Source organism: Rhinolophus ferrumequinum, chromosome 9 (assembly GCF_004115265.2).
Source record: "Rhinolophus ferrumequinum isolate MPI-CBG mRhiFer1 chromosome 9, mRhiFer1_v1.p, whole genome shotgun sequence".
NCBI lineage: Eukaryota > Metazoa > Chordata > Mammalia > Chiroptera > Rhinolophidae > Rhinolophus > Rhinolophus ferrumequinum.
Window position 1 is genome coordinate 18,856,916 of NC_046292.1, and position 23,731 is coordinate 18,880,646.

Here is a 23,731-nt window from a genome sequence, read left to right on the forward strand (position 1 = left end):
GGGGAGGCATGGAAAGTTCTTAAGAAAGGCAGTGTCAGGATTCAGCTTGTGTTTTAGAAAGCTCACCCTGGGGGCTGTGTGGAAGATGGATTGGGAGGAAAGGCAGGGGGAATTGAAGAGCCACTGGGGGAGACAAAGACACAGCACCTGGGGCCTGGCTTGGGAGCCCCCCTGCCTGTGGGAGCCCAGAGCCCCCTCCCTGTCCTTCCCCACCCCCGGCCAGTCCTGTTGTCTCTGAGCCCAGCGGCGGGCGGTGGGAAGAGCAGGGCTGGCAAAGCTGACACTCACTAATCACGGCCCTCACCCCGGAGCCGCACTGACTGTCTGGTCTCCATGGAGACACGGCAACCTCCGGCCACTTGTTAATGGCAGCTCAACAAGGCTGCAGCAACAGGGATGAGCCTGACCAGAGTGCCCCAGCCCTGCACCACCTGTCCCAGCCTGGGCCTCTGCAGCAAACCCCAGGGGGTGGGTGCCTGAGTTGGGGGACAAGACTGGAAGCCTGGTGGCTGGGAGGCTCCTTTTACTCCTCTGCAGCCCCGCCTCCCTTGGCACTGCCAAGCAGTGAGAGGGCAGAGACAGCCTCTGCCCTGGCTGACTCCTCCGCAGGGCTGCTGGGAAGCTGAGCTCATGCAGGTCACCCAGGCAGGGCCAAAGGGCTGGAGGGGGATGGTGAGGAGAGTGTGTGGGGGGGACCTGCCTGCAGCCCACACACAAGAGGAATGGAGGGGAGGGCACTTTGCCTGCCCTGACAACCCTCTGCTCTGCTTGCCCGAGGCAGGGACCCGATTGGGAACCATCTGTCCAGAACCTCTTCCCTAGTTTGCTGTCACTACATCTGAAATCTGAAATGCCACCATTAGCAATTCACTCCTTTGGGAGGCAGCATGGCATAGCACAAAAAATACTGGATTTGCAGTCATGCAGGTCTGGGTGTAAGGCCTGGCTCTGGCTCTCTACCTCTGAGCATTGATTGCCCTGTCTATAGAATGGGATAGTAATTGCACCCGCACAGACACACATTCAAACATGCATTCTGCGCCTGCTTTCTCTGACTTACCCTGGAAGCTTGAGCTCAATACCTGTGACTCCTGACATCCCAGAGGCCTTCACCACCACAGGTGAGCTGGGTGCCTCTTCCATAGTTCCCAGGACTGATCCCACACCATTCCCCGTGTTCCTATAACTGTCTATCCCACATTTGTCCTCCCCACAGACTGCCCTGTAGGGTGGGGCAGAGTGAGCCTCCAGAGAGGGTTATCAAATAAACAAAGGAGGTGGGTAGGGGGAGAGCCTCCGTGTGCCCTTTGTCCTCCTTCATCCTCAGGGGCGCTAAGCCCCTAGACTACTTTTGAGGGCCTCTCTTCTCTTCTCTCCTTCATACCTTTGTTTGTCCATCTGTCTGTCCATCCATCCATCCTGCAAACACCCCCCGAGTGGGATCTCAGAGAGGGTCCAGATGCAACCCCAGCCTATAATAGGTGAGGCAGGGGCCAGATTCCCTGGTTCCAAACACCTGAGACACACCCATGGCTGGCTGTGGACCGTGGTGCAGCTGCCTCTCCCACTGTGTTTCTCCTTGTTCACTCCCTAGGCAACTGTCCAAACTGAAAGGGCCCTTGGAAATGGTTTAGTCCGATCCACTGCAGCCAGATGAAGAAACCAAGGCCCAGAGAGGACTGTGGCTTGCCCAAGATCCCACAGCAGCTCTGTTTTGAGTTGACAATGTACCAATTATGTGGGCCTGCTTGGGAGGTGGCTTTTGGCTCTGTTGGCCCTGCTGACAGCTGTGTTCCCAGTGGCAGCTGGAATGCTGGTGGGAGGCCTGTCTGGCCTTTGCACCCTGACTCCCCACTGCAGAACCAGGTGGCTCTGGGGGTGCTGAGGGCTCAGGTGTGGGGGGCTCTCAGAGGGGCAGCGGAATACCTTGAGGGTGAGGGATGACTGGAAGACAAGGGAGATAGCATTGATTTTAGAGACTAAATCAGAAGCCCTGAGCTCATGTCCCAGCTCTGCCACTCACTTGCTAGGTAACCTTGGGCACCTCATTGACCTCTCTGAACCTTAGTTTTCTTATCTGCAAAATGGTGCTAACTTTGTAGTGAAAACACCTTGTCAACAGTGACAGCTGTACAGAAGTGAGGAATTTTTACTGTTGGACTGCCAGACTGAGTCTCTGAGACGGGAAGGGACTAGACTGAGGCCACAGAATGAACCCACTTCTCCCTCCTATGAGTTCTCTGCACTGAGTTAGATACAAACTTTTGGAGCTGGATGAAATGTCCAGTCCAGACTGTTCACTTGCTGAAGGAGAAAATAGGACCAGAGAGTGGGAGCAAGTGGCCCAAGGTCACTCAGTGAGTCTGGGGCCAGTGTGGGCTCAGAGCCCAGGCTGAGCACGAGGTCCCCCTGCCCAGCTGCCTTGCTTACTCATCCAGCCCCTTTGATTCTGTCTCCCCCAGTGAGTGGGCGCAGAACGGGCCCAGCTTCCTTCCTGCCGCCCTGCCCGCCGTCTGCCACGTTGGCAGCCGCCCTGCTGCTGCTGCTGCTGCTGCTGCTGCTGCTGCTGCGGCATCAGCCGAGACCAACCCACCGAGAGTTTGCCCAGAACAGCCAGGATTGCCGGAGCAGGGGCTGGGCTGGCTGACTCTGCCAGATGGGAGGGAGAGAGCCAGCCGGGGGAGGGAGGGAACAAGGGCTGAGCCAGCCTCCCACCTTCCCAGCCCTTCCCAACCTTCACCAGCCAAGGGAGGAAGGCAAAGGCTGTGTGTGGGTGGGGGCTGGGGTCTTGAGTCTGTGTGAGGTTGATAGCTGGGTCTGTTTTGTGAGCATGACACTTAATTTTGCAAGGAAGAGCATGTTGGGATGGTTTGTGAATCTGTGTTTGCCTCAGTGTACACAGGTGACGCTGTGTGTGTGAATTTGTGCTGGTTTGTGCATACAGAGGGCTACTGTATGTTTGTATAAGCACAAGGAAAAGCTGTGTGTGTCCTAAGTGTGAACACATACATGCCTGTGTGTGTGCATGGAAGACGACTGTTAGTGAGAAGGAATCCATGTGTGTACAAAAGGGTCAGCACCTGTGTGTGAGTTTGTGTACTCAGCTTACGTCTGGTGTGTTGGGGGACCCTGTGAATTTATTATTGTGTCCAAGAGAATAAAGACGTAACTGTGAGTTTGGGCTCAACTGTGTGTATCCAAGGGACAGTGATTGCGTGTGCATAGGGAGATACTGCACGTAGCTGTGATTTTATGCATGTCTCCATGCCCAAGAAAGCACGGTGTAACCATGTGGGCTAAAGCAAATGCCCAGGGCACAGGTACATGGTGTCTCTGTGCCCAGCAGTACTTTGTAAAAGTGGTTATCTGCGCCAAAACAGGGGATCACCGTGTGTGGCTGTGTGTACAAGTGAACAGGCAGCACAGGCATTGTGTCCCTGTGTTGCGTTGCACCTGCTCAGGGTGGTGGCAGTGGCAGTGGCGGTTGTGCTATGCAGGGAGACAATATGCTACGGGTTTGCACTCGTTTCTCTGTATGGCATGGCCTGTGTGTGATGGTGTTTGTGCATGTATGAGCACCGTGTGCTGGAAACTGTGCGTGCTTCTGAGTCTGTGGTAAGCGGAGGGTAGGAAGCGGGGAGTACATGGCTGTGTTTGTACTTGTCTGTGAGCCCATATGCTACCTCCTGTGTGCACAGGTGGCCGCTGTGTCCAATTGTGTCTTTGTGTGTTTCATTCGGGTCATCTGAATGTGCACGGGAGGAGGACATGGAGGGGGGATCTGAGTGCGTGCCTGTGCAGGCCCCTTTAACGTGGCAAGTCTAAGAAATGTCGGCCTTCTTGGCAGCAAATCTGGGCTTGGTTCCACTGGGGGTGTCTGCAGAGAGGGGCTCTTAGAAGGGACGTGCTTGAGCGAGAGAGACAGGAAGGGAAGGGGGGGGGCCAGCCCCAGCTTGGGGTTTCCAGGAGGGAAAGCCAGACATTGGAACTTGTCAACGCTACCTCCTTCCCTGCCCCCACCTCCTGACTGCTGCCTCCCCTCCTGGCGCCTGAAGGCTGCTGGCAGCTGGACAGACAGACAGTGCACACATAGGCTGGCTCACCAGGCCAGAGCCCAAATTTGAGCCCCTAAATACACAAGCCTAGACGCCAAAGGTCCAGAGAGGGCAAAGGACTTGGCTGAGGCTTGGGGGAGCACATGTGTTTATATGTGCTGGGGGGCAGGGGGTGCTATTGGTCTCTAGTACTTCAACTCAGACAAGAGCCTAGGCCTAGAGGAGAGAGGAGGCTGTGGGAAGGGTGTGGGGGACAGGAGAGAGCCTCTGGGGAAGGGGCTCTTATTGCTCTAATCAGACTCCCAAGGCTCCACGGCCCCCTCCCTGTTTATATAACTGCTGCAGCGTCTTTGAGAATCTCATTGCCTCAGAAATCACTGACTGCAACTCCCTCTTTGTACAAAGCAGAAGAGAGAACCAGAGAGGGGCAGCAACTGATCCAGGGAACAGCAAAGCCAGGACTGAAACCTAGGTCTTCTTCTTCCAGCTGTGTCCGCTATGCACGCTGGCATGGGCCAGTCCGTCCTATTCTTCCCTTGGCCCAGTTAGCCCTTTCTCCCTCCCAGGTCTTCAGGATATGACAATGACCTCTTGCTTTTTCCTTTTTTTTTTTTTCTTTCTTGGTCCCAAGTGACCTGTCTGGTTGCTTGTTAGTGCGTCTGTTGGTCACAAAGGCTCCAATACCCTCTAGGGCAGCGGAACCTGGAAGAAAAGAGAAGAGTTTGGTTCTGAGCCAGGGGCTACTGGGGAGGTGGGGGTGGGATGGGGAGATGAAGAAATAGAAGGAAAGGAACTCAAGGAGAGAGAGAGGAGGAGAGGAGTGCGAAGGGAGGGGGCTGGGGGCAGATCTGGGAAGTATAGACTCTCCTTTGCCTCCATCACCAGCCTGGGCATCAGGGGCAAACTCTGAGTTCAGAGGGAGTCCTGCCTCTTGGGGGCTGAGATGGAGACCCCAGGGTTTCTCTAAGGCATGGACTCCACCCCCAGACCCTGGGGGCAGCAAGGTTGGAATCTCGTGGGCAGCATTCTGAGCACTTGTGTGGTGTGCGGTGATCACACTCACCTCATGGGAAAGGAGGGAGGGGCTGTAGGTGGGAGAGTGGGTGTGAACTTGGGTATGAATTGACAGGGTGTGGCCTCTTTGGAGCACGGGAGTTGGGTGTGTATGTGAAGTTGTGAGTGTGCTAGGACTCTGTGTGTACACATGTGAACGTGTGACAAATGGGCTTGGATGTCACTGGGTGGGGTGGGGGGGAGGATTGCAGGAATGTATGTGTCTGTGCTAGGCAGATCAATTTTACTATGAGGGAGTGGTTGTGTGCAAGTGTGTGTGTGGAGTGCATGAACCTGAACTTACATGTGCTTGTGGAGGCTGTATACTATGCATGTGGGTAGGTTTACATGCATAGCTGTGTACAACATGTGTGAGGCTGGATTTATTTACGGATCACGTGTTTGAATTGCCTGAGTATATGTGAATTGTGTAATTGTGTATGTGTGCTGCCGTGTCCTCACATCTGTGATTGTTTGGAGGTACACAGTGGAGTTGTCTGTATGAGTCTGGACTGTGGGCTTATGTGTGCGGGTGGTGTATTTGTGGGGCAGTGAATGTTAAGGAATTGTTCAAATGTGTGGTTGTATATTTTGGGGGATTGGGTTATATGTGTGGTTCTTGAAGCAATATTTTGCTCTACTTTTTGTTTATTGTCAAACTTCCCCCACCAGAATGTAAACTCTGGGAGGCCTGGAATTTTTGTGTGTTTTGCCCAGCAGCCTTAGAGTTTAGGATAGTGCCAACACACAGTAGGCACTGAATCACACTTCTCGAATGATGAATGTGTGCATGCTGGGCTAGGTGTGGGAAGCGTGTCATGTGCATGAATTACGTGTGCACGTATCTGGGTGTGTGAATGGATACATTTTGTGTGTCCAGGTATGTGACGTTTTAGGCACAAGTGGCATGTGAGCCAAGTCTGTACACAGGTGCATGTGTGTGTGTCTAGGTGTGTGACTGTGTACCTGAAGCTGTGCCACTTATGCAAGCATTGGGAGTGTTGGGGGCCATGGCTGTGTGCGTGCACAGTTGTGTGTGCCTGTGCACTGTGCACGGGGGCGGGAAGGCGCTGTCGGCTTCTCCCAGCCTTCAGCACTCACTCAGCTTCACCCCAGGTCGCCTGCTGCGAAATGTCAGTGGCAGAGTAGCTAAAAATATCCCCTCTCCTCCTCCTGCTCACTGCTTGGGCTGATGGGGCTGTGGGGCCCCAGCAGGCCCCTTGGGCCCTGGGGGGAGGAGGAACTGCTGGATGAGGGGCAGGGTGTGGGGTAAGAAAAGGAGGCCCTCCTCAGCACACTCCCTCCCCCTTTTCCTCTTGGGCTCCAAAAAGAGGCCCCAGGCTCACCTCTGTCAGGAAGCCCTCAAGAACCCCCAGGAGCGGCCACATGCTAGTGTGTGCGTATGTGTGTCTGTCTGTGGTGTCCAGAGCTGCCTGGGAGGGAGATCTGGCCTCCATCAGACTGGGGCTCATCTGGGCCGTGCCTCTTCTGTCAGTCCAGGGACTCTAGAGGACAGAGCTTCAGACAGTGGGCACCTGGGGATGGCCTGTATCTGTATCGTTCCACTTAATCTGGGGGCTCCCAGTAAAAGAGCTGGTGCTGTTTCCTCCCTAGAACTGAGGGTCAGGGGCACAGCTGTGGGCTGTATGGGCTCATCTGGCACTGGTCCTGGGGCCACTAGGGCCTTCTGACCCCAAGGTACATCTGCTGCTACTCAGGGCTTGTGGGCAGGGAGGGGTTGCAGCTCTGCCCACACCCTAGGCCGGCATGTGTTTGTGTTACGGGTATGTGTGTGGGTGCGGTGGGACATGTCAGGGCCCGTGGTCTTTCAGGGACCTCTTCACATGTTAGGCTCCTGGGTGTGTCTCTGCCTATATTGGTGGTGTCAGCGACTGCCTGCCTTGAGCATTATGGGTAATCAATAAAAGTTTGAGGAGTTGTATGTTTCTCGGTGTACATGTGAGTAACTCCGTGTGTGGGTCTAGGTTTCTCCCTTACATAATGCAGACCTGCAAACTCTAGCTGGAATGAACTGTGTTCATGTGAGAGTTGCTGGCATTAACACATGGAGGTTTGTGTGTGTGTGATTGTGTGTCTCTATCAGATGGTCAGTGACTGTCCTCTGTATCAAGAGGTCTGTGGCTGTGCCTGTGTGTCAGGGTTTCAATCACTTGATTATTGTGTTTCTGTGTGTTTGTCTGCCTGGATGTCATTATGTCAATGGGCATCACTGTGCCTGTGTGTGCCTAAGTCAGTTCGATTTTGTGGATCTGTATGTTCATGTGTCCCTGTGAATGTTGGTGTTCTCCGTGTGGGTTGAAATTTGTGCACAAACTGGGCACCCTCCTCCCCCAGCCCTCGCTTAGTCTCCCACCATTTCTGTGTTGAAGGGCCTCAAGTTGTGCGTGTATCTGTCTGTGTCTCTGTGTGTCCATGAACTTTCCCCAGCCCCAAAGCCTCCAGCTCTGAGATCTACCTTCCCACTCTCTCCTGTTGGACTTTAGGTGGGAGCTGAAGCAGAGAGGGCAGGCAGGCACGGAGCCCACCATAGCCGGGGGCGGGGGCCAGGCTGCCACCAGGGCCCTGCCTCAGCTTTCCTCCAAGCAAGTGCTAAGCCAGAGCCTCGGTTACATGTAAACACCAGCTGTGTCAAGAAGGCGCAGCTTCTTCTAGGTCAACAGACAGCTGTGGGGTTGCTAGGCAACCGCCTGGCTCCCCCCTATAAGGCCCCCACTCCCACTGCCTCTACCTGCAAACCCTCTGCTAGCTCCCCCCATCCCAGGGTATCACCACGCCCCTCTATGCCAATTAAAACAGCAGGGCTGAGGGGGTAGGGGGTCAAGGCTGTGCGAAAGGGGGGCTGTGGGACTGGTTTCAAGGTACGGGGAGGTGGTGGTAACCCTTTCCGTGCCTCTGCCCCCCTCCTCAGTGCACTTCTCACTGCCACCTCACCAATCAGACTAGAGCAGAACTGGAGTGATGGTAACTGATGCCCCCCTCCCCCGCAGGTCAAGCCAGAACTGGAGAGATGCTGGAAGCAGCTGGAGAGAGAGGTTTGAGTTGTATTAGCGGTTGGTCAAGTCCCCTGCCCTTCCCCTGCCAAGCACAGGGGAGGCAGACTGGAGGGCCCGCTGGAAACAAAAGGGTTAAATTCCCCATCTATTTACCCCTCCCAGGATAGACACCCCCATTTCCAAGGCAGCACCTGCGCTCCCAGCTGCCATGCCCACTTGGTGCCCGCATCCAGGCCGGGCAGCCCCGAAACGCCCCAGGCCCTTAGCCTCCCCTGGCTTGGGCCTTCTCTGGGGGAAGCGGGGGAGGGGAGGGTCCCGCAGCCCCGGGCCTCCCGACCGCCCCCGCATCTCAGGCAAAGGGCTCAGGCCCTCTGAGAGGGGGTGCGCGGGCCGAGCCGCGGGCCGGAGTGACTTGGAAGGAGCTGGAGGAAAGAGTGGGCAGAGGCGGTCGGGCGGCAGGGGGCCAGTGCCCGTGGCCGCCCCATTAGTATGCGGCCGCGCTCCGCGCGCCATGGCAACCGTTCCCCCCGCGCCGCGCAGCCGGGCCGCCCCGGGCGCAGTGCGCACCTCTCCTCCCACAGGTGGCGGCGCGCACCAGCGGGCACGCACGCACGGGCACGCACACTCGGGGCGCCCGCGGGCGCCTGGGGGAGAGCCGGAGGCGCCAGGTGCGCTGGGGCCGCCCTGTCCCCGCCCCCCCGCCTATGGGCGTGTCCCCAGGTGCTCCAGAGTGAGCCCGCCCGGGTGGGGGTGGTGGGGGGAGTGTACCTGAGGAGGTGCCACCCCTGCCCGGGTGTGTTCCTCAGTGTGCCTGTCGTGCCTGTCTCTGGTTGTCCTTGAGGGTATATGCCTGTCTGTGCCCTTGTTTTTGCCTCCTCGTTCCTGAATGTGTGTGGCTCTGAGTATGACTGCCATGGTGTAACTGAATGTATGATTGTTTGCCATTTTTGTGCCCCTGTGCCTGTATGAAGGTGTGTGTATGTTTGTGTCCGTTTGTGTGACCATGGCCCTGGGTTTCCTCTGGAAGAATGCCCCAGGTGTGCCTCTGACTGTACATCCGCGTGTGCCTGGATGAATGTCAGTGTGTGTGTGCTTGATACCTTGGTATCTGCCTGTGACCCTGTGTCTGGCATCCTTGTGTGCTTCTGGACACAGCTGCATGTTGTATTGTGTGTATGTCCCTGTGAATGTCCCCAAGAACCCATCTCTTCATGTCATTATGCGTTTCTGTGAGTGCCCTGAGTGTGTGTCCTGGAGTGTGGCTGTGTGTCCAGGGGCTGCTGGCTCTGTGCCCTCCTCAGCTTCACTCCCTGCTGCCTGAGCAAGCCGACACCTGCTCCCTAAGCACTGGGCCCCCTTCCCCCACCTGGCAAGGACAAGGAAGGACGCGGAGACAGAGGCAGACATGGAGGCAGAGACAGAGACTTGGAGGGGGTACAGAGAGCCAAGTAGGCTGGAGAGGTGGTGACCCAGAGTCATGTGATCAGCCTCATAGCCCAAGACCCAGAAGAGAGAAACAGAGATGCCAAGATCAGGACATTAGGAGAGAGGGAGACTCAGAGTCACACAGAGACCCAGAGCACCCAGTCCAGAATTGCTGAAACAGACCAGAGATCAAGGATGTGGCTCCCCAGCGTCCTCCCTCTCTTTCCCTCCCTTCCACTCTAGAGTTTCCAGCCCCAGCTGTGCATGTTCCACATACCTAAAGCAGAGTTCTCCTGGCCCTGGGACTGGAACCCAGCCTCCTCCTTACAGCAGCTGGCTGTGTGTGTGTGTGTGTGTGTGTGTGTGCGCGCGCGCGCGCGCCCCTGCCGCCATCTGTGTGCTGTTCTTGCACACAGCCCTCCCTCATCACACCCCTCCACTGTTGCCCACATTTTCTCAGGATCAGATCATGCACACCCTTCACACACATGCCACACAATCAGCCACACACCAAACCCCAAAACATGCCCTGGTTCTCCCTGTCTCAAACATCTGCACATAGGGCCAGAAGATCCGCCATACACACAGCCCCACCAGCAAGTCTCACTTTCCTAAGCTTTCCCAGCAGCCTTTTATTCCTCAGCAACCCCAGAGGGGTTCCAAACCTCTGCCACTCATAGGGAAAGAATGGACCAAAGCTGTCAATCAGATTATACACACTCAAAGGCGGGGGCCCCATCTTTTGTTCACTGTTGTATCCCCAAGTGCCTGGGACAGTACCTGGAATCTTGTAGATGCTTAAGAAATAGTTGTTGAATGAATGTGTTCACAGTGTCTTAACAGTCACTCAGAGAACCCACAGTAATTTACAGCCACTCAGAGTGAAAAAACACTAATGCATATCATAGTGTACATACAAGAAGGCATCTTATGTACACGTAGAATAGCACCTTAAATAATAGGTGTGTGCACTCAGCCCAATAGCTAGATTAGAGGTTCTCAACTTTGGCTGCACAGAACCACCTGGGAGCTTTTAAAAATTCCGATGCCCAGGCCCCACCCAGCCCAATAAAATCAGAATCTCTAGATTGGGAACCACTGATCTAGATAAATGGACTCAGTAATGTTGACAAAGGGGTTGACAAAAGGGATGGTGGTAGAGTGGGTTTTCACTTTTAATAGTAAAGCACAGACTCTGGAACCAGATTGCTTGGGTTTGAACCCTAGTGTTATTGTTTACTGAGTGGTCTTCGTAAATTACCTCTCTGCACTTGAGTTTTCTGTGTAAAATGGGGATAATAATCGTTACAATAACGCATCATAGGATTGTTGTGGAGATGGATTGTTGAGTTTATATATATGAAAAGTGTTTAAAACAGTATCTGGTACACAGTGTTATATAGTTATATAACTATTTCCTATTCTTATTTCTATAATTAAACATTTTCTATTATAGAATGAATTAATTTTTGGACAAATTTTATGAGTATTTTCCCCCCTTTAAATTGTTAGGAAAAATCAAAGGCTCAGAGTCAGACTCTGAGTCAACCTACTTCTGCCACTTCCTATGTAATCTTGGACAAGTCACTTCGTCCGTGTTTCTGAACCTGTTTTTTCATTCATAAATGAGGTGAATATCTTTCTCTACCTCAAGGACTGTCTTGAGGAATAAACACCTTAAAAAATGGTGGCAAAACCCAAATATCTACGTAGGAGCCATGTTGCCTTGATGTATTCTGGGGTCAGGTGGGGGACTGTGGCTGGTAAGAACAGATCAAATAGGGTGGCCCTCACCCCTTCCCCACCCACCTGGGCAGGGTCTCTGCTGCTCTTCCCCTGCACGCCCCAGGGCCCAAGGGCACAGAGAACATTAAAGGCCAAAGGCTTGCCCCCTGGCCCTGCCGTATCTCCCAAGACTTGTTCTCCAAAACACACCTGGGCCCTCCTTCTTACTCCTTACTAAACCACAGAACCCTCCCCTCCCTGAGCCGCCATTCTCTTGCAGACACCCCCCACCCGCACCCCCCCACACGTTTCACGGAGCCCCAGTTCTCCTCCCCAAGCCTACCTCCCATTCCGGAAACCATAAACCCTTCTCTGGGTTCCCACCCCACTCCCGGTGCCCCTCTCTTTACAGTGAATCCCCATTCCCGACAAAGCCCTCTTCAAGTTAATGAGCCCCCTTGCTGAGCTATAAGCACTTCCCTAAACTCCCATTTCCTTCAAGGGTCTCTCTTCCCACCCCCACTTCAATTCCGGGGCACACAACCCTTTATTGCCCTTCCTTCCATCTCAAGGAGAGCCCTAATCCCTTCCACTGAATAATCCCCCTACTGCCCTTCCCTCTCTGATCCCTCCTTTGCAACTCCCCCATCTGAGCCCTCAGCCCCCTTCACTGGCCCCTTCCTCTGCTCAGCCGGCCTCACCTGGATAGCCTTCCCAAGTCTCTTCCGCTTCCTCAGCAGCCACTGAACACACACATTTTCTCCCTGCAGGAGATTCTTGGGGCTGAAAACAAGCTTTGGCCTCCCCCACTGGTTCCTGTGATGCCACCTACTCCTTCCAACCAGCCTCCATCCTGCCCCCGAGTGAGCTTGCCAAAGCCCTCTCACCTCCCCAAACTTAATGTCTACTCCCAACAGACCTAACTATGTGTGGCTTCTGCCCCCTGCCCCGCTCTCACACGTTTTGCTCCTCCGGGAACCAAGTGCCCCTCCTGCACCCACTTCCAGCACCACACTGGATTGTCAGTTTGAGGGTAGTGTTGGTATCTTTGCCTTCACCACGCAGGAGAGTAAGGACAATGCCTTCATGTGATTCTTGGGGCCTCATGGAGGGCCCTTGGTGGGTGGATGGGCCTTCACATCCAGCACAGAGGATGATGCAGTTTTAGGGATGGTTACCTGCCCGTCTGAATCCTCTGGCCTCCTCTTTCAGACAGGGGCGCCCAGAAGGTTGGGGCGGGGATCTGTCTCCCTCTCAGAGGGAGGGTTCCTCTGATTCTCCCAAAGCCTGGGCCTTGCTGGTTGGGTCAGGAAGGGCAGGCAGAGTGGAGCTGGCCCTTGGGGTCTCCCCGAGCTTCAGCAGGGAGGGACACAGAAGCCTTTTGGACAGACCTTTAACGTACAGTAAGTCTTCAGGAAAAGCTGCATGCTAAAGACCAGCAGCCCAAAGTGGGCATTATTTGGTCAAGGGCAGCCAAGAACTCCCCAAGATCAGGTAGTGGGGAACAGCTCAACTCTTCCAGGTCCACCAGAAATAGGCACAGGGTTAGAGTTGTCTTTTTCCAAAGTTTACAAAAGCTGGGAGGAAATCCAGAACCAGCATTTGGGGTTTGGAGTGGAAAGGGGAAAGCAGAGAAAAGAAATATTGGGGTTACTGACCTTGCACCCTGGAGTTTGTAGAGGCAGATGCAGGTGTGTTGAGGCAAAATGGAGGCCAGGCCATGGGGTGAACCAAAGATACACAAACGGGGTACTTTAGTCCTTGATGGAAAGGGCGTGTCCCACAGGGGTTCTTGGGCTTAGGATGGAACCAGTGTCCCTGAACCAGAGTAGAATTGTGGGGGCCCAGAGGCTGAGGAGACAGGACAAATGAAGGGGCTAAAGTCACAGACATTGGACGTAGGGTGACACGAGGGGGCCTAGAGGCAGGGGAGACTCATGACCTGACTCATAATGGGGGTTCCTCAGGGAGAAGAAACTAGGAACTCGGGGGAGAACAGGGGTCCTAGAGGCAGGCATCCCTGCACTTTGAAAATGGTGGTCCAGGGGCAGGGGAGACCAGGAGACATAAAAAAGGGCCCAGAAAAAGGGAGACCTAGGACTTGGGACAGAACAGGGGTCTCAGAGTGAGGGGAGACCCAGGACCTAGGGCAAAATGAGGAGCTAAGAGGCAGAATCCCCTGCACCTGGGACAGATCAGGGGCCAGGAAGCCCTAGGGGGCAGACTGGGGAGGCTAACTGAGGCAGGGAGACCCAGGGTCTGGAGTAGAATGGAGGTGGGGGAGCCCAGACGCAAAGGTGATTCAGATCTCACGCAGAAGGGAAAACTAAGAGGGAGGGAACACATGGTGCTATTTCAACTCCTCTGGGGACCCAGTGGCTGGTGACAAAACCCAGGCATGCCCCTTCCATTCCATCCACACTCACTCACCCCCTTTCACAAGACACGAGGTGTGTATGGTTTTTTTTTTTTTTTTTGCTTTTTTCATTTCTTTTTAATACAAACTTGGATCTTTGGGTGTGTCCTGCCAACAGAAAACAACAACAACAACAGAAGAGAAAACCCAAAAGAGTGAAAAATAAGAAAGAAAAAAAAAAGCTCCCGCAAGAGGTTCTTCTCCCTCCCCCCCACCATGCGAATTTGCACACCACGGGACCACAGCAGGTTTACAGAATGCAATATACAATCCACGATTTATAATAAAACAGTATATACAATAAATAGGATATTGTTCATTTTTGTCAAACGACCTGTAGATAAATTTCTCAGTGCATACTTGCAGGGGCTCTGGACACCTTGAGGCCCCGCTCGCAACCTCTTGCACACGCTCTCTCTCTCGCTCTCTCTCTCTCTTTTTTTTTGTCTTTTTCTAAAACTGTGTTTTGTTTTTAAGTTTTGTACATTTTTAAAAAGTATTTACAATTGCTGGTTTTGTGCAGAAAGGGCTCACCTTGGGCTTCTGCGTGGAGGAGATGGGCAGGGAGGGGTGGGGGGAAGGTGGGGCTGCAGGGGGTGCAGGTGGGGTGGGGCTGGAGGCAGAGGGGCAGGCGCTCCTGCCAGAGGATGATGTGGACACTGGGAGGGGTCTTGGCGTTGGTTTTTCTGAAAGCTGCAAAGAAACACAAGAGAAGAGGCAGAAGTCAGTGGCAGGCAGATACTGAGCTCTGAGAACAGAGTGGCTCAGAGTGGGACCCTCACCTAGTTCCTACCAGGATTCTGGGAGAAGCTAACCCCATTCTTCCTTCTCCCAGAAACTCCAAACAGCCCCCCACGAGACTTTGGACTGCTTCCGGCCTTCTCTGAGCTTACTCTTCCCATCTGTAAAATCAGTATGTGGTCCAAAGCCTAGTGCCAGGGAAAGAGTCAGGGTTCCAGGCAGTGCAATTTGTTAAGAATTTGGGCTCTCAAGCCAGACACAGCTGAGTTCAAAAGCTAGCACCATCATTTAATACCTCTATGACCTTGGGCAAGTTGGTGCATCTCTCTGTGAGCATCAGTTTATTCACCTGTAAAATGGGGATAACTACCCCATAGGCTTGTTGGGAGGATTCAGTGGTTTAAGGCAGATAAAGCCTCGTACATAACTGCACAATAAATGATACCAATTACTAGTCATTCCTATTTTCCTGGGGCCTGGGCCAGCTAGATTCTCAAAGCCTGGGTTTCCTCATGTAGCAATGAGTTTTGTAATTCCTCCAACCTAGGCTGTTCTGAGAAATGACATAAAGGGGAAGAAGACAGAGCCTTAGCAGAGCACAGGTGTGAACCACGGCTTTTATTTCTTCTAAATCCAACCCTCTCCCCAGCCCCTAACCAGAACCATTCTGTTGCTTGTAGAGGTGAGGAGGTAGTCTGTGAATAAAGGAATGAAGGACTTGCCCAACACAATACCATCTATGTTGGGCTGCCCCCGTTTTCCTGAAGCTCAGGAACTCCCAAGTCCGCAGTACCTACAATCACCTGACACTGGAGGGCTGAAGTACCCTTTCCCCAGAAGGTAGAATTATGTTTGTGGGGCCCTGACTTCCCTATCCAGACCCCAGCTTTGCTGGGATGAGCCGGAAGGTGTCCAGAGGGACAGGGATGAGTGACCATCCCACCAGAATTCAGGGGCGGGGTGGAGGTGCTAAAACTGCCTTCTAAGACTCCTCAGCAAGCCAGTCTGCCCTCCCCCACCCCTGCAGGCACCCCGTAGCCACAGAAAGCCTTTCCTCCAGTGTCCTCTTTCTTGGCTTCCCTTCCTAACAGGGCCACATTTAAATTCTGCTCAGCCTCGGCTGCTGTCTGCTGGGCAGTCAGCCCTGAGGAAGACTTTTGTCCTGAGGCTGGACTTGCCAGGACTCTGCCAAGGCCAGGGGACCAAGGTGGGCTCCCCCGAGGTGCAAGGTGGGTGCAGCACCCCACCTGGTGTCTCAGCCCAGGTGGCAAGCAGAGGTGCGAGAGGGGGAGCATCTTTGTTAAGCTGCCAGGCCTTCTGAAGGCGAGGGGAGGATGGAACATTAGCCTTGTGGTTAAGAGGTATACCCGTTGGTGTGACAGCTGTATCACAACTGGGGTGACTAGGGCAGAGAGTACAGTTGGGATGGATGTCAATTGTCCATAGGGAGGGTGTTAAACAGGAACAGCTGTAGAATAAACAGGGTATCCATTAGGGGGCAGGACTGTTGGATCTGGAAGGACAGGTTCAGCTGGAGGGCGGGGGCGCCTATCTGTAGGACAGCTTTATTGCAGTTGAAGAACAGCTGCTAAGCTAAGGAACCTGTTGGGGTGACAGGTATAGTGTGCTGAGGAGACAAGTGACGGGGAGACTTAGAACAGGCTGCTTCAAGCCAGTTAGCAAGTGGATTATACTGAACCCCTCCCTCCCTTGCTCCCCATAAGGGCCCCTGGGGCAGGCTGGGAGCCTCCTCACAAATCCCTGTCACCCCCACCCCCTCCAGCCCATAGCCACTGCCAGTGACCCTCTCCAAGCCAGGTCTCCATGGTGATCTCAGCCCAGCAGGCAGCTCCTGCCAGAACCATTCTCATGGTGCCGGCGGCCAGGCAGCAGGGAGGCTTTCTCACCCTCTGCTAAGCCATCACAGTCTCACCTTCCTCCTCCCACAGCCCTCCCCAGCTTTCATGACTTGGCCAGAATCTGGGAGATGATGGGGGATGGGGAGAGAACCAAATCTAGAGCCAGGGAGAAGGGAGAATGCCTGTGGCTATGCAGAACCCTGACCTCACTAGGTTCAACTCTCCACAAAACAGAACTAATGGTCATGTGCCAGTGGCCCAGTGCTGGGTACTGGAGACAAAGCAGAGAACAAGACAGACCTGGTCCCTGCCCTTGAGGGGCTCACAGAGCAGAGAGAAAAGCAAAGCAGACCCCAAACCAGGCAATTGTGACGACGCAGGGAGATGAGGGCTGTGCCAAGAAAAGCCTCAGGGTGCTCAGGGAGCACAAAGGGGCACCCAGCCCAGCCTTGGCGGAGAGACTGTGGCTCCTCTACTCACTGCTGAGTGCAGCGCCCTGCATATGCTGGGGTCAAGAATGTCTGCTGACTGAACGACAGAGCGACGACTGGTCTAAGTCCGATCAGTGTGTCAAGGTCCAGCTCAGGTCGTGCACACCTCCTGGACGCTTCCTTTAGACCACTCTGTTACCATAGCTACCGGTGCACTTGTCATTCCCTTCCCAGATCCTCCCGGGCAGACCTGTGTGTGGTACCTCTCTATTCCAACGCCAGCATGTGCCTGATGCCCCAGGACACCAGCCATTGTTCACGAGACTTAACCTTTTAGTGCCTCCATAATGTATGACCACAGTCACATGCCACTGAGTCCTCACGCTCTAGCAGTTTTACCATCTGAGGTACCAGGGCATTGAATGGTCTCTGCCTATTAGTGGGGGCAGGCTCTGGGGGCACTCCAAAGTGCTGCAGATCATGTTGTCTGGAGAGAGCTGCTCTCCCCACACATTCCACATTCATTTAAGCAACCAGCAAACATGTATTCACACCCACTAACTGCCAAACCAGGAACTAAGGTCTAACCACCCCCTCCAGAAGGGGGCCTCAACATCAAACAAAGCAGTGGAGCTGACGGCAGAGATTGTATGGGAACTGAGGCTGATGTGCTGTGTGACCTAGGGCAAGTCCTTTCCCTCTCTGGGATTCAGTTTCTAAACAAAATAAGGGGATTGAACAGGTAATGGGGAGATATCGTTGGGCACTGAGAGTACCCCAAAGACAAGGGGGTCAGAGGCAAACCATAGCTCTCCAAAGGCTGATCCCCCCTCTGACATTCTCAGGCAAAGTCAGGCCAGCGAGTCCCTCAAATGTGGAGAGGAAACTGCTTCCCTTGGGGCTCAGACCACACCTGACAGATGGAGACACACTGACAGGTGAGGCTTCCCACTGGGGATGGGCAGGCTGTGGGTTGTGGGTGTACGGCTCCCCTCCCCACTCCAGGGGTTTTTCCAAAATCTGTGTCCACCAGAGCTGCTCTTAAACTCTAGTTGTGCCAGTCATTTCCTCCTTAGGGATCTTAACCCCAACCGCCCCTACTGCTGGCTGGTCACAGAGAGGGATGCTAGTGGGGCCAAACAGGGTTCACATCCATTGTCGCCCACCACACTTGTGTGACCAATGTGCGTATCTCCTACCTCTCGGTGCCTCACACTGCTTACCTGTCCTGGGAAGAGGTTATCCCCTCTCTAGCCTCCTGATTGGTGATACCTGTGCAAAGATGGGTGTTACCGATGGGTATGTATTAGGATGTGACTGGAGCGGAGGCTGAGGAAAGGGCAAGAACAGTGGGACTGGCTGATTCCCCAAGGGCCCTGCCTGGCCGTCCCATGCTGTGCTTCCCTGCCAGGATGGCTGTGCGTCTTTGGGCGAGTCCCTTTCCCTCTCTGCAAACTGGCAGGGCTGTACTTGGAGATCTCCAAAAACCCAGTTAGCCCTGAGAGCTTGAATTGGTTTATTTATACACCCCTCCCCTGCTCCACTTTTAGGAGTGTATCTGATGACAGTGGGGCTGAGGACTCGTCTTCTACCCATTCCACAACATTTAACCTTTCCTCTCACAATTCTCTCTAGTCTACATGCTCTTCTTTGACTCAAGGGAAAAAAAACAACCCCTGACCCTGAACAGTCCCAGGCATGATGAGGCACTGGGGAGGGAGATGGGGACAGTGCACAGAGATGAGTAACTGGCCTAAAGGAGCTGATGGCATGGAGAGAACATTCCCAGGAAGGGCTGTCATGGATGCATAAAGGGCTGGAGATTAATTGGGCCTGGGAAGGATCCTGGAATGCTTCTTGGAGGAGGTGATGCCTGAGTGAAAGATAGGAACTGACAGGTGGGAGATGGATGGTATGTAAGAAAGGGCAGCGCAGGCCAGGGAACAGCTAGAGCAAAGGCATAGGTTATACTGAGGAAAGTCCTCTCCCCGCAAAACTCCCTTCTGATTCCACAGTCCAGGGCTGGAAAGGGAGGGTGTGTGAGAAGGTGGCCAGGGCCTAAAAGAAGACTTGAACACCCAGAATATCAGGCTAGGAAGTTGGAGCTTCATTTTGTAGGGAAGGAGGCTGGAGAGGGGAGGACGCAATCAAAAGACGTTAAGCCAAGGAGTCAAAGGAGCAGACGTGTCTTAATCAATTAACCCAGTAAATATTTGGCGGGCTCCAGACACCACGCACTGAAGAAAAGCACTCTGGTGGCCACGAGGCGGGGAATGGACTTGGGCAGAGGGTGGACTGATGTTGGCCTGAGACCTCGAAGGTGCTGGGTTCTGACCCAGGTGACCTGAGCTAGGGCTACAGCTTCCGAAGCCTCGTATTTCTTCAAGATCCATTTTTTTTGCCTCCAGGAAGCTCTTGCTGCCTGCCCTGCTCATGGCTCCCAAGGGTGGTCTCTGGTATTTCTGGTGGGAGCATTTCAGTCCCTCCCATGGAGAGTGATGCCCACATATACGCTTTTAATGAACACCTGTTTATAGGCTGCAAACTGCATGAGGGCAGGACACTGCTTATCTTGTTCAGTGGTACCCTCAGCACCAGCTGCAATGCCTGGCCTAGAAAAGTTGGCTGGTTCATGTGCAGTGAACACAGGATTAACCTACTTGCTCCTGCCCTCCAGCAAAAACAGAGGGCACTATGGCAGCAAAAGTTATTATGACAAAGGTGGCAAATCTGCCAGGGGAAAAATTATGGCTTATTACAGAGTCATAGGAAATCTTTTTCAGATTATCTGCACTGAGAGAGAGGACTGGTGTGTCTAACTGTATAGACAGGGATTCTAGCTGACCTTGGTCCTGATGCTCATTAGGCTTTGGGTCCCTTAGGGTGGGGCTTGTGACTTACCTTGTCTGGGGCCCCTTAGGGAGGACTCAGCCTAGTTGCTAAGGCAAAGACCTACGGGGTATTTCATCTCCTGCGGAAAGCCCCAAACCCACACTAGATACAAGATCCTTCTTCCTAGGAGAGAAGCAGGGAGAGCAGGTGATGGAGGGCTGGCTACAGAGTCCTAAGCAAGCAGGAAAGGGTTAGGGGTGTGTGACTCACACAGGTGTTTATCTGCCCCCCATTTACTAGCCACTGATTACGTGCTTCCTATGTGCCAGGGACTGGGCTAAGTGCTCAGGGGTAATCTCATTTAATTCTCATAAAAGACGCAGCAAGGTGATGTGACTCACTAGGTCACAGAGCTGGTATGGGATGGAATCAGGCTCTGCACAGAGGCCTGTCTGTGCCGACAGGCACACTCTTAGCTCACCCTCCCACCCCCCAGTTTCAGGGCCTTGCTCCCTTGGGTTCTCCTTCCAGGTCCACAGGGATATGGGGAGATGGCAGAGGAGCATGAGAGGGCATGTTCACGGAGAGATTAGATTTCCAGGAAATGAGGGCTCAGAACAAGAAGGCCTGGCCTGAAAATGGCTGCAGAAGAGACAAGAGACAGGACTGGAGGGGAAGACAGCCTCAGGGAGTGGGAAGAGGAGCTCAGAAGAAGCAGGGCGGGACTGGCTGACCCCTGACGTGAGGGCCTCTTGCTCAGAGCCAGAGGCAAGATCAAGTGACCTCTTGAGGCTTCAAGACGCAAAGAGACAAAGCCCAGAGCAGCTGGGGCCTGGCCCAGGTCCGGGCATGCCTGCTGACCCTGGCTGGATGGTGGCCTTGGAAACTTGCTTTCTGCTCTAGTCAGGCCCCAGCTGGTGTAACCTTGGAGGACCTGTGACATTTCTCTTGGCCTCAGGTCCAGGCCTGAGAGGGAATAGGGAGGAGAGGGAGGACTCGAGATTCCTGAACACCTTGGAGGGCTCTTTCTACCCTCCCACCCTGTTCCCAGGGTCTGGTAGCACCGATCTTCAGCCATGAGGGCCCAACGTGGAGCCAGTCTGTCTGGCTCTTGCTTTCCATTTAAGGGACTAGAGAAAATGTCTGCCTGGGCCCAGGAGCCCCGCACCCCTTTCCTTCTCTGTCCCATTAGCTCAGCTCCCAGACCAGTCTGGTCCCACATTTCCCACTTTGGCTCTTCTGAGCTTTCCTCGTCTAATTCCCATTGGGATGTGACCTACCCTTGCCCACAGTTCCCTCTGCCTGGAATGCCCTTCCCCCATTCTCCACGTGTCCAAATCTTATCTATTCTTCAAGGTCAAGTTCAAATGCAGCTTCTTCTACAGAACCTCAAAATCCATTTAAAATGTCAGACCCAGAAACAGTCCTAGGGAATATCCAACCAATCTGTCCTTTTCCAGGTGAGGAAATCGGGGATGTGGGGTGGAGAAGGAGTAGCGTGGCAGAGTTCGTGGCTTGGGGGTGGGGGGCAGTACGGGGTTCAAATGCTGGCTCCACCATTTACTAACTGTAGATCCCCTGGGCAAGGTTCATAGCTGCACCTGTTTCCTCAACTCACAGATTGGGGGTGGGGGGCTCGCCTCCCAGGCTGAAGGGTCAGTAAAGTGGGCCCAGCACAAGATGAGTCCCTTTGCTTACCAAAGGGGAACAGAAATGACTTCTGACCCCAACACCCATCTTCCTGGTGTACAAGCTTTGTTTCTCCTTGCCTCCGGGTACCTGCCACTTTCCACCAGGCGTTTTCAGGCTCTTTGTGTACTTGTTTTAGCTTCCTGGGGTGGAAGCTAACCTCTGAGGCAGGGACCAAGGCTGCTTTGTCTCCCCGTGCCTGGCACTGAGATGGGCATGGAAGGGCTCAAGATGTGAGGGTGAGCTGAATGGCTGCTTCTCCAGTGCTCAGCATCGAAAGTGCTCACAGCCTGTTGGTGAATGAGCGCGTCAACGTCCTCTCTGCTTAAGCCCTCTAATGACGTGACGCTCCCTCTGTCAACTCTTCTTCCTCACCATTCTGTTTCCCTTTATCCCAAATCTTCCTCATTCCCACAATACTTTTAATCTGTGCTTGGAACTGGAGGGTTGTCCTAGGTGAGGGAGTTGGTGTGCCATCTTAGATAAAGGGAGACAGCCCTGAAACCACCTTGGTCCAAGCCTCCATCAGTGCTTGGCTGGACCACTGCAGTTGGTCTCCCTTCTTCACCACTCACGCTGCTCCACTGTGACCTTTGGCATATCCCAGCTGAGGGCTCACCTCAGTGGTTCCCTATTTGTCTTGGAATAAAGTTCAAACTCCTTCCAGATGCCCTGCATGACCTGGCCCTGCCTGCCTGATCCCCTCACTCAGTGTTACTATCTTTCTATCAGTTCCTCAAAGCTGAGCTCCTTCCTGCCTCAGGGCTCTACCCACTGCTGTTCCCTCTGCCCAGAATGCTTTTCCCACTCCCTGTCTAGCTAACACACCCCGTCATCCTTGAAGCATCAGCCTCAGGATCTGGTCAGCCTGCTATAGGCTCTCATGGCTTCCTAGTTTTTCTTCTCTTGCAGTCCTTCCTATCGTGATATTTAACAAATGCTTTGCATTACTCTGTTTACTGTCTTTCTCTCTCTAAACTGGAAGCTCCCTGAGGACCAGGATGTCATTTATGGTGTTCACGGTGGTGCCTCCCAATGCCTCGCACGTAGTGGGTACTGGACAGATGTTTCTGGAACAACTGAATCCATTGGTTTGAGGATAGTGCTGTCAACTCCCAGCTCCGAGTGGGGAGCAGGGCCAGAATGTGGGGCTGGATTGCGTCCCAGTTCCTCCTGCGTTCAGGCCTCACTGGTGGTTCCATTATGTGTCTCACTGAGCTGTGACCTGCCCAAACACCCAGCTCCCACACCCACTTATTTTCCCACTCAGAGCCTGGGAGGAATGGTTTTTGGATTATTTCACATTTCTGATTATCCATGAGACATCTCCCCTCCAGTGAGAAGGATCAAGAGTTTGACATTTTAAACCCTAAGCAGCTTCTCCCTGGTCTGCTTCAGATCTGCGGCTCTGCTGCTTGCAATGAGGCACACAGGGAACGGAAGGCCATTTTAATCTTGGCCTGGCTTCATTAGGAGGAAAAATATGCTGCCAAAAAAAAACAACGTTTGGTCCATTGTCTATGCCATGCAGAATTGCAAGAGCCTAAGAGATTATCAAAGGCAATTTCCTCGAACAGATGGGGAAATAGAGGCTGGAGTAGGGGTGGGGGTGGGGGAAAGCTTGGTCAAGGGCAAATAGCAAGTTGATGGCCAACTGGGAAATTGTCCTTCCCCGGGCTGCCTGTCTCCCACGTGCTGCCCTTTGCCACGTTTAGGTACCAAGGAGCTGATGTCAGACAGAGAAAGGGTAATGAGATTCCACTGACATGGCTTTAGGATCCTGAGTCGATTTGGCCTTGAACAGGCTCCCTAGAGCAAGGACGGGGTTTTCCAGTAGCCCTCTTATTCCTTCTCCAAGAAGAGACACTCCCAGGAGGCTTTGGTGGCAGCAGAGGTGAAAGGTGAGGGGCTCAGACAGGCCCCCAGGCCATTCCACCACCACCCACCATGTCTGAGCCAATTCTGTGACAGGTCTGTGGTGCAAAAGTAGGATCTGATGGACCAGTTATGGCTATATTTCTAGAGCAGGTCGTTCATCAAGAAAATGATTTCTCCCACCCCCTCCCCTTTTACCATTTTGGAGACATTTTCTCTCTTTTATTTTCCTTTTTTTAAACACAAAATGTTGAGAATACTAAACTGTGACTCTAGCCACTGAGGTCACAGTGCCTGATAAAAACATCTAAACATCTAGCAATATTTAACTGAGTCTTGGGAAAGCATTTGGCTTCAGGAAAGGGACTGGCTTTTTCTAGGCAGGAGAAATCCCTCCTGGGGATAGACCCACTAGCTGCAGGTTCCCAGGCACAGCAGGATCTCAGCACCCATTCTCCACTTCTGGATCCCTACACCATAAGCCCGACCACACTGAACCTACCTCAAGCCAAAGATGTTGAAAAATAGCCTTTAGGGGGTACCGTGGAAGACCAGGAAAGGAAACTGGGCCATTTGGTGAAATCATTGCAGAGTGTATGACTAGACATACTGGCTA

At 53.5% G+C, this 23,731-nt stretch overlaps 1 protein-coding gene across 11 annotated transcripts in view; it reads right to left on the reverse strand.

Moving 5' to 3' along the window:
- Positions 1-13,953: 13,953 nt before the first annotated feature.
- The window catches only part of AHDC1 (AT-hook DNA binding motif containing 1), a 63,953-nt gene continuing 54,175 nt past the window's right edge, over positions 13,954-23,731 (reverse strand). For 10 of the 11 annotated variants that reach the window (XM_033113985.1, XM_033113984.1, XM_033113991.1 and 7 more), the window contains one exon: positions 13,954-14,381. The gene's annotated coding sequence lies outside the window, so the exon portion shown is untranslated. Of the gene's footprint in view, positions 14,382-17,942; positions 17,992-23,731 lie in introns of all 11 variants that reach the window. The other variant, XR_004423831.1, reaches the window with a different exon arrangement.